Below are 7,876 nucleotides of genomic sequence, written 5' to 3'. Positions count from 1 at the left end.
ACAACATACACATTCTTTCAGCCTAGAGACCATTTATCTTTCCATTTATTTAATTCATTATCCTATTTATTACCACCTCCGGTTGCAAGGTTTTCGTCTCTAAAAATAATTTTCTTTTTCTGTTTTACATCCAAATTAAAGGGAATTTAAAAACTCACTAGCTTATGAACGGGTGAAATAGTATTAGCTTCTTCAACAAATCCATTAACAGGACTGTTCTATATCACAGAGAACAAGGTATATGTCCATTAGTTGAGGTGCTCTCTACTCTTGTTTTCAAACTGAAACATGTCCTTCAATTCTTTGAAAGCATTAGCATCACGTCTTCTAGGATCATCAATCCAAAAATCAAAATCACCACAAATAAAGGTACTTGCATTTATTGCATCAACAGTTTCCATATATATCCTGAAATCATCTATAAATACATTACATTGAATATGTGGAGATATACAATAATGAATAAAAAAAAATTGCCACCACGTTCAAAACTCACTTGAGCAAATCTAAAGCTTTCAGTGTATCTTTTTTTTTTTTTTTAACAAATTTGATATAAAACTCCAACACCAACCCTCTTCTACCAGTCCTGAGGACTGACAAAATAATGTAACAGGTGTCATTTCACATACTTTTGCTGTTTCCATTTCACATAACCATATTTTAGCTATCACAAGAATATCAATTTTTTCCTCAGTTATCAATTCCCGTATCTCTAATGTCCAACAGATTGTATATTTACAAATCCATATTTCATTAAACTATGCATATCCATCAGTATTCTTTATAACATTTACCATCTCGTTTCTCAGTGCTCGACAGCATTTTCCGTCACCAGTGGTGTGGTTTGTTTCTGGATATCTAGATCTCACACAGTTTATGCACTTCTTGAGTTGCAGTGCATTTATCATATCTGTGTCTCTCTCCACAATATTTACAGAATGGTTCTTCATTATTTACCTTAGCTGCACAGACTTTTTCTACATGCCCATACCTTTGGCAATGATAACAAATATTTACCCAGAATCTTTCACATTATAGACTACCCACTCTAACTTGATCCTATCACCTTGGTCATGAATTAATTTTCTAATATCAAGATCAGAATATAATGTACTGTATTTCCTTTATACACATTACAAATCATGATTTTAGGACTCAACTTTTTCTTTTTCACATTCTTCATTGTTAACTCATTCACTTCATTTAATTTCGTCATGCCTTCATTCATCTCATTCTTAGATGAAAAATTCATCACTATCTTATCAGAAAATCTTGTATCCGTAATCTGCATACCTTTCAAAACGTTCGCTACCTCCACCTTTTTCTCTCTTATTGTTAATTGATCAACTGACACACCAATGACTAAATTCTTCTTAACTGGCTTCACCACTCTTTTTATTACATCTGCATATACTCTCCTAGTGCTTCTACACAATAGTTAATCTTCTTTTCTGACTTTTTTTATTTTATATTCCACTTCATAAAAATCCTTCTGGATTTTCATCTTCTTAAATTCAACTGCACAAGAATCGCACAGCCAGTATAACTTAGGAATATTAACTAACTTCACACCCTCTATGTCTACACATTTTCTATATATCCAATTTTCACAAAAAGTGCAGCCTATTCAGTCTGAAGTTTCCCCTTTTCCATTTCCACAAATATCACAGATGGCATTTTCTGTCATTATGATGTGATTAAACACACCAAAAGTGTGTTGAAACTCCCTAGAGCAGGGAAAAAACAGAGCACACAGAGCAATGAAAGACATGTCCTTCCACCATGGCCACCACTCATTAAATCATATACTTTAAAGAGAAAACCATTTTGCCAATTTAAATTTAACTTCCCATGTTCCCAGTGATCACAATGTACAATAGATGCATTAGGAATGAACCCATTCAATGTGGTTGCAATTTTGCAGGGCATTATATAATAGAAGACATGGTCCAAGACAAACTATGTAAACTTGCTTTACTTTGGGAGTATTTTTTTTTCTGTCTTCCACTAATACACACATGGGGAACTGCATATAAACCTCCATATCTCTCCATTGCTAGGTTTTAGTTGGGTTAGGTCCTAGAAAGTACTGTACAATGTGAATGCATACAAGGGGCCAGCAGCTAATCAAACAAGGTAGATTTTTATTTAAGGTATGCAACTACTCTAGGTTACTGCAGAATTACATTTTAGAATGTGTCACTAAGACTATTCTTTGCAAATTCTTTATAATTTTTGGCAGGCATGAACTGGTATCCTTCAGACATCTCCACGCCACCTCAAATGCATTTTGGTTAGTATTTGAGTTTATTATGATTCATTAGAGGTAATTTTGTATCAAAGTTTCATTATAAAGATATTTGAAGAGCAAAAAAGTAAAAAAAGGTTACAGTGCATGCAATGGATGACAAAATAGTCACTATATCTAACTTAGGAGGGACAGTCACTTGCTTAGCAGTTCCCATGGTGAGCTAGTGCCACTGTGCCTCTATTGTATTTACCTAATTCTAGGTAAATAGTGTATCTCTTGATAAAAGGTGTAGCAAAAATGATGTATGCAAATGGAGAAAAAAAATGTATTTCTACTGGAGTAGGTTAGATACGAGTTTGATTAGTAATTATCTACTGCCATGGAATTACCCTACACTCTTGTAATTAAATCAAACTGCCCATCGATGGACAGAAAAAAAATAAACTCCTATTCTTTGACAGACTTAAATTTATCATAAAAAAAGCATCAAAGAATGTTGCCTTTTCTGACCCTAAGAATGCCATTTGGGGTCCTGCAGTTTTAGGGGAATGGTACAACTACACTGCCAAAGTATATAATAAAATTGGTGTATAATTGGGCTGAGATAAACAGTCTCTTCCCAGTCAGTCTGGATCACCAATTGGCCGTTTGTGGCTGTTCGTAAGGTAAATTCTACCCCTGGGAAGAAATATGCTTCTTGATATTTAAAAATATAAAAGTTTTAGTCTTGCTGTTTTGTTCTAGTTCACGTCACTTAAACAAATAATTCAATACAATAACAATGAATCTTTGTTACCTGCTATTTTGAAATATATTTTATCCTTATGTATGAAAAGCAGGAAATCATCAGCGTCAGTAGATCTTTCTCACTCATGGTTTGTCCTTTAATATGATGGCGTGTTTATTTACGTTTACGTCACTCGTAGCGGTAGATCACATGACCTGCGTTCAATATTAGTAAGATTACATATGGGAAAGAATAACGGTAGATTCTGAGAAGTTTGTAAATCATAATACATCAACGTAATATACGTTTTTCTTGGTGAAAACCAATATCACAAAAATTTGCTAAGGTACACTAGTGAACGGAGCCGCGACGAGTGTTTGTTTTGATAGAGAAGTCGAAGAAATTAGAATGATAAATTGTTCTAACCTAACCTGCATTTAGTAATGTGATGCCTGTAATGCTAGAGGTCATCAGGGCTGTGATGTAATTGACGGCTGGTTTTTGGCATCTGATCGGACTGCGGGGTATAGAGTTTCATAACATCAAGAAAAATATGAAGCCTAACTCCGTAGTACTGATAAAAAAAAAGGTCACTTGGAGTGGGAAAACACTCGGAATTCACCTTGGTCTTTGGATCACGTGTTGGACTTGTGATCGACAGCTATTTCCCTCCCGTAAGAGAGCTCAGAGCTCGTATGACCGATCTATGGGTAATGTTATGACCTACACACCCAACTCCTCGTCCACGAGAGTCAGAGTAACGACCCGAAGTGCAGCGATACCGAAATAATTTCGGCCCTGGGCAGGATTCGAATTAGGCACTGCGAGCACCACCGTGCTGGCAGTCCAGTGCTCTACCAACCGCGCCATCGAGTCGTGTAACATAGTGTGCAAACTGGCATTGACGGGACTGGACAGACGACATGGTATCTCGAACCTATCGTCGCAACTCCGTTTATAGCATTTTGTTATTATTGATTTCCGCCAAGAAAAACGTATATTACGTTGATGAATCATGATTTACAAAATCATTAATTAATTCTTTATTGCTATGTCGTTTAGGAGTGCACTTCTAAAAATAAATACTCTGGTGTGAAAGTGGTGGACGAATGTAAGGAATGTGTGAGATGAGTGGGAAGACCGTTGGCACCCCTGACCGCGGGAGTGTGGTGGCGTTGTCTCAACCGCCGACGCCGAACACACAGGAGATGTCTGCTTCCCTGAGTGGTCCAACCCAGACTGATGACGTCATCAACACGAGCGGAGGGTTTACACGGTCTAACGGTTCGTCGAACGCAGTTCGACAGACACGTGTTTAAAGTGATGTGTGAACGGGGTATTTGGGGTTTAATCAACATGTTCGAGAACCAAATACCCCGTTCACATGTTCACACATCACTTTAAACACATGTCTGTCGAACCGCGTTCGACGAACCGTTAGGGGACCTACACACGCTCAGACTTGTCTGCACAAACCATGTATGCGCAAACAAGTCTGAATGTGTCTGTGTATGTAGAGATTTGTGGTCTGCAGAGACCACAAAGTGGTCTGTGCAGACCACAAATCTCCTCTACACACATTCAGACTTGTCTGCGCATACATGGTTTGTGCAGACAAGTCTGAGTAAAAGTCTGAGCGTGTGTAGGGCCCCTTAGACCGTGTAAACACCCTCAAAGGGAAGGCGGCCGATCAGAAGGCTAGACGTTCCAATGGGACCCGTCTGTGATCCCGCCACGGGGGTTTAAAAGGACTGCCTCTTGTTAATCGAGATCAGAACAGCCTCACCGACCGTCGCAGCAACAACTCACCTTCAGCTCCAAGACCTTGTAGCTTCGATGGAGGACCTCGAGCTCCAGATTTCAGGCTAACCATATACTCATCCAACAGTAAGCGTGAGGAAAGGTAGCAGATTCTCAGCAGACGGGCTATGGCTGACCGCGTTCAGTCCTCGCTGGTTACACTATTACTTTTATTTATTTGTATACATATTCACATGCATATTGAATATATACTGTATTCACATCTCAACCGAATATATATATATTATACAATTACCTGTTCTTCTCTCGCCGGCAAAATAACTCCGCTACTTCAGGAAGTCTGTTTCGTCGGCTGGAACCAGGATATAACTCGCCCTTTTTATACCCAGTTGAATGAACAAAAACAAAAACACGACTACACGCACAATCTACATAACCTCTCACTCCTACCGAAATTATTTTCATTTCTTTCTCCTGCATCTTTCCATTTCAGTTTACCTACCATTGAAAGTCTTTCCAATTTTTCTGTCTGTCCCTACGACTATGTCTCCTACTCCTTTTCTATGCTGGTTGAGGTTATTGTTGAATAAGTATTCCAAAAGCAACCTCACAGTTACAGATATTTATTTCAGCCTCCAACTCTAAGTCTCCGGCCCATCCCTCCTGAGCCACATCACGAAGTAAATATCCCTAAGAATCGCTCGGTGCCAACAGCCCTCTTTCATACACAAATTACTTTTCATTTTCAAACAGACATCTCTCCCCCCCCCCCCCAACTACTGATCCCGCGCGAGCGGGTGATCTTTTCTAGGTAGTCCATAGTCCAGTGCAGCTTCAACCGCCGCCACCGCAGCAACAACTCACCTTCAGCTCCAGACCTTCTCTCTCCTAGCATCGAACGAGGACATCCAGCTCTGGACTTTCTCTCTCCCAGCAACGATTGAGGATTTCAGACTTCCTCTATCCCTGCCACGACTGAGCCCCCCCCCCCCGGCTTGCCGTACACTTCTTTCTGTACTTACCTAACTCTGTGATTGTTAGAGAATACTGTGAATTCGGGAGTTTGATTTCTTCCTTGGTTATCCATACCAAATATTACCTGCAGAACACTACAACAGCTTCCCATGGATAACCTCGATGAAGCCGTTTGTAAATGGTATATTCAGGAGAGAGAAGGTGGACCAGTCTGTGGGGGTGAATATACAAGTTTCACAGAGACTTGCTGAGCATCTTGGTCAAATTTACAGCGCAGATGAAACAGAGTTTTATTGAAAGTCTCTGCACAGTAACACCCAGGCTTCCACTGAGATAAGCAGCACTACTGGCAGAATACTTGTGAAGGACAGGTTGTCAATTATGATCTGTGCTAATGCTGACAGGTCCCACAGACTGAAGCCTACTGTTGTTGGTAAGAGTGCTAAAAACCAAGGGCACTTAAGGAAAAAATGGGCAAACTACCAGTTAACTGAAATATTTATTAAAACGGTAGACACTGGTTTTGTGCCTACTGCTTGGGGGCAGGAAACGTTGTTCCTGTTTTTAAGAAGGGAGATAGATCGTCTATATGCAACTACAGGCCAATCAGTTTGACATCGGTTATAGGTAAAATGCTTTAATCAATAATAGTAGATAGACTCAAGGAACACATCGAGTGACATAATTTAATTTGTGACACACAGCATGGTTTCTCCAAGGGTAAGTCAGGTGTGACTAATCTTCTATCCTTTTACACTAAATTATTTAAGGCGTCAGATAACTTTAGTAAAAAGTTCGACAGAGACTACCAAATAAAATCAAAGCCCATGGCATAGGAGGAAAAGTGTTAGAATGGATTAGAGCTTGGATCAGTAACAAAAAACAGTGGGTCACTGTAAATGGAGTAAAATCCAGGTGGGGCAATGTTACTGGTGGGGTTCCCCAGGGCTCAGTTTTGAGTACCTTATTGTTCATTATGTATATAAACGACTTAGACGATGGGATAGTGATGTTAGTATGTTTGCGGACGACACTAAAATAGGACTCCTTATTAGGTCAGGAGACAATGCAGAGATTTTGCAGGACTTAATAAATTGTTCACATGGTTGATGAAATGACAAATGAACTTCAATATCTCTAAGTGTAATGTGTTAAACGTTGGTCTATACAACCCCGAAAATAGATACAAATTAGATAACACATTTTTAGAGAAAATTGAGTGTGAAAGAAACTTGGAGTTCGTGACTCCGGACCTTTAAACCAGGAAACAGTGCATTAGCACCAGGAATAAACCTAACAGAGCATTAGGTTTCATTGCTAGGACGGTAACGAATAGAAGTGCAGAGCTAATTATTCAACACTTTCTAGCGATAGTTAGACCCATCCTTGACTATGTGGTACAGCTTTGGTCTCCGTCCTATAGAATGGACATCAATCTACTAGAATCAGTACAGAGAAGAATGACCAAAATGATACATGGACTCAGAAATATGCCTTACGAAGAGAGGCTTAGGCACTTTAACTTACACTCTCTGGAAAGACGCAGAGTACGGGGTGATCTAATAGAGGTGTTCAAGTGGATCAAAGGCTTTAACAAGGGTGATGCAAACAAGGTCATCATATTAAAACAACAGGGCAGGACTCACAGTAATGGATTTAATCTGGACAAATTTAGATTTAAGAAGGAAATAGGCAAGAATTGGTTTACCAATAGTGTGGTCAACAAATGGAATGGACTTAGTAACCATGTAGAAAGCGCTGAAACTATTAGTTGTTTTAAGATATGGTTGGACAACTTTATGGATGGGGATGACTGGTGGTGATGGATATGGAGCTGCCTAGTGTAGGCCTAATGGTCTCTTGCAGTCTCCTTCATTCTTATGTTCTTATGTTAATAGTTTTATATTTGCTTTGCACTCATTATGTATTCCAAGAGTCCTTTGTGTGACAACAATGAGAGCTAACAAAAATATTTAATATGTACAACAAGAATAGAGGTAAATTGTAGATTGTGAGAAGCAAGTAAATGTCATAGAAGATTAAAAAGTGGTATGAGAAATAGGCAATTGGACATGGATGCAAAGAGGAGAATGTATGAAGGGGTGATTGTGCCAACGGCATTGTATGGGGCACAGACTTGGAATCTAAGAGAGGCAGAGAGG

The sequence above is a fragment of the Oratosquilla oratoria genome, chromosome 12 (assembly GCF_046742065.1).
Source record: "Oratosquilla oratoria isolate Oo_2021 chromosome 12, ASM4674206v1, whole genome shotgun sequence".
Classification (NCBI taxonomy): domain Eukaryota; kingdom Metazoa; phylum Arthropoda; class Malacostraca; order Stomatopoda; family Squillidae; genus Oratosquilla; species Oratosquilla oratoria.
This window is presented reverse-complemented; position numbering follows the sequence as displayed.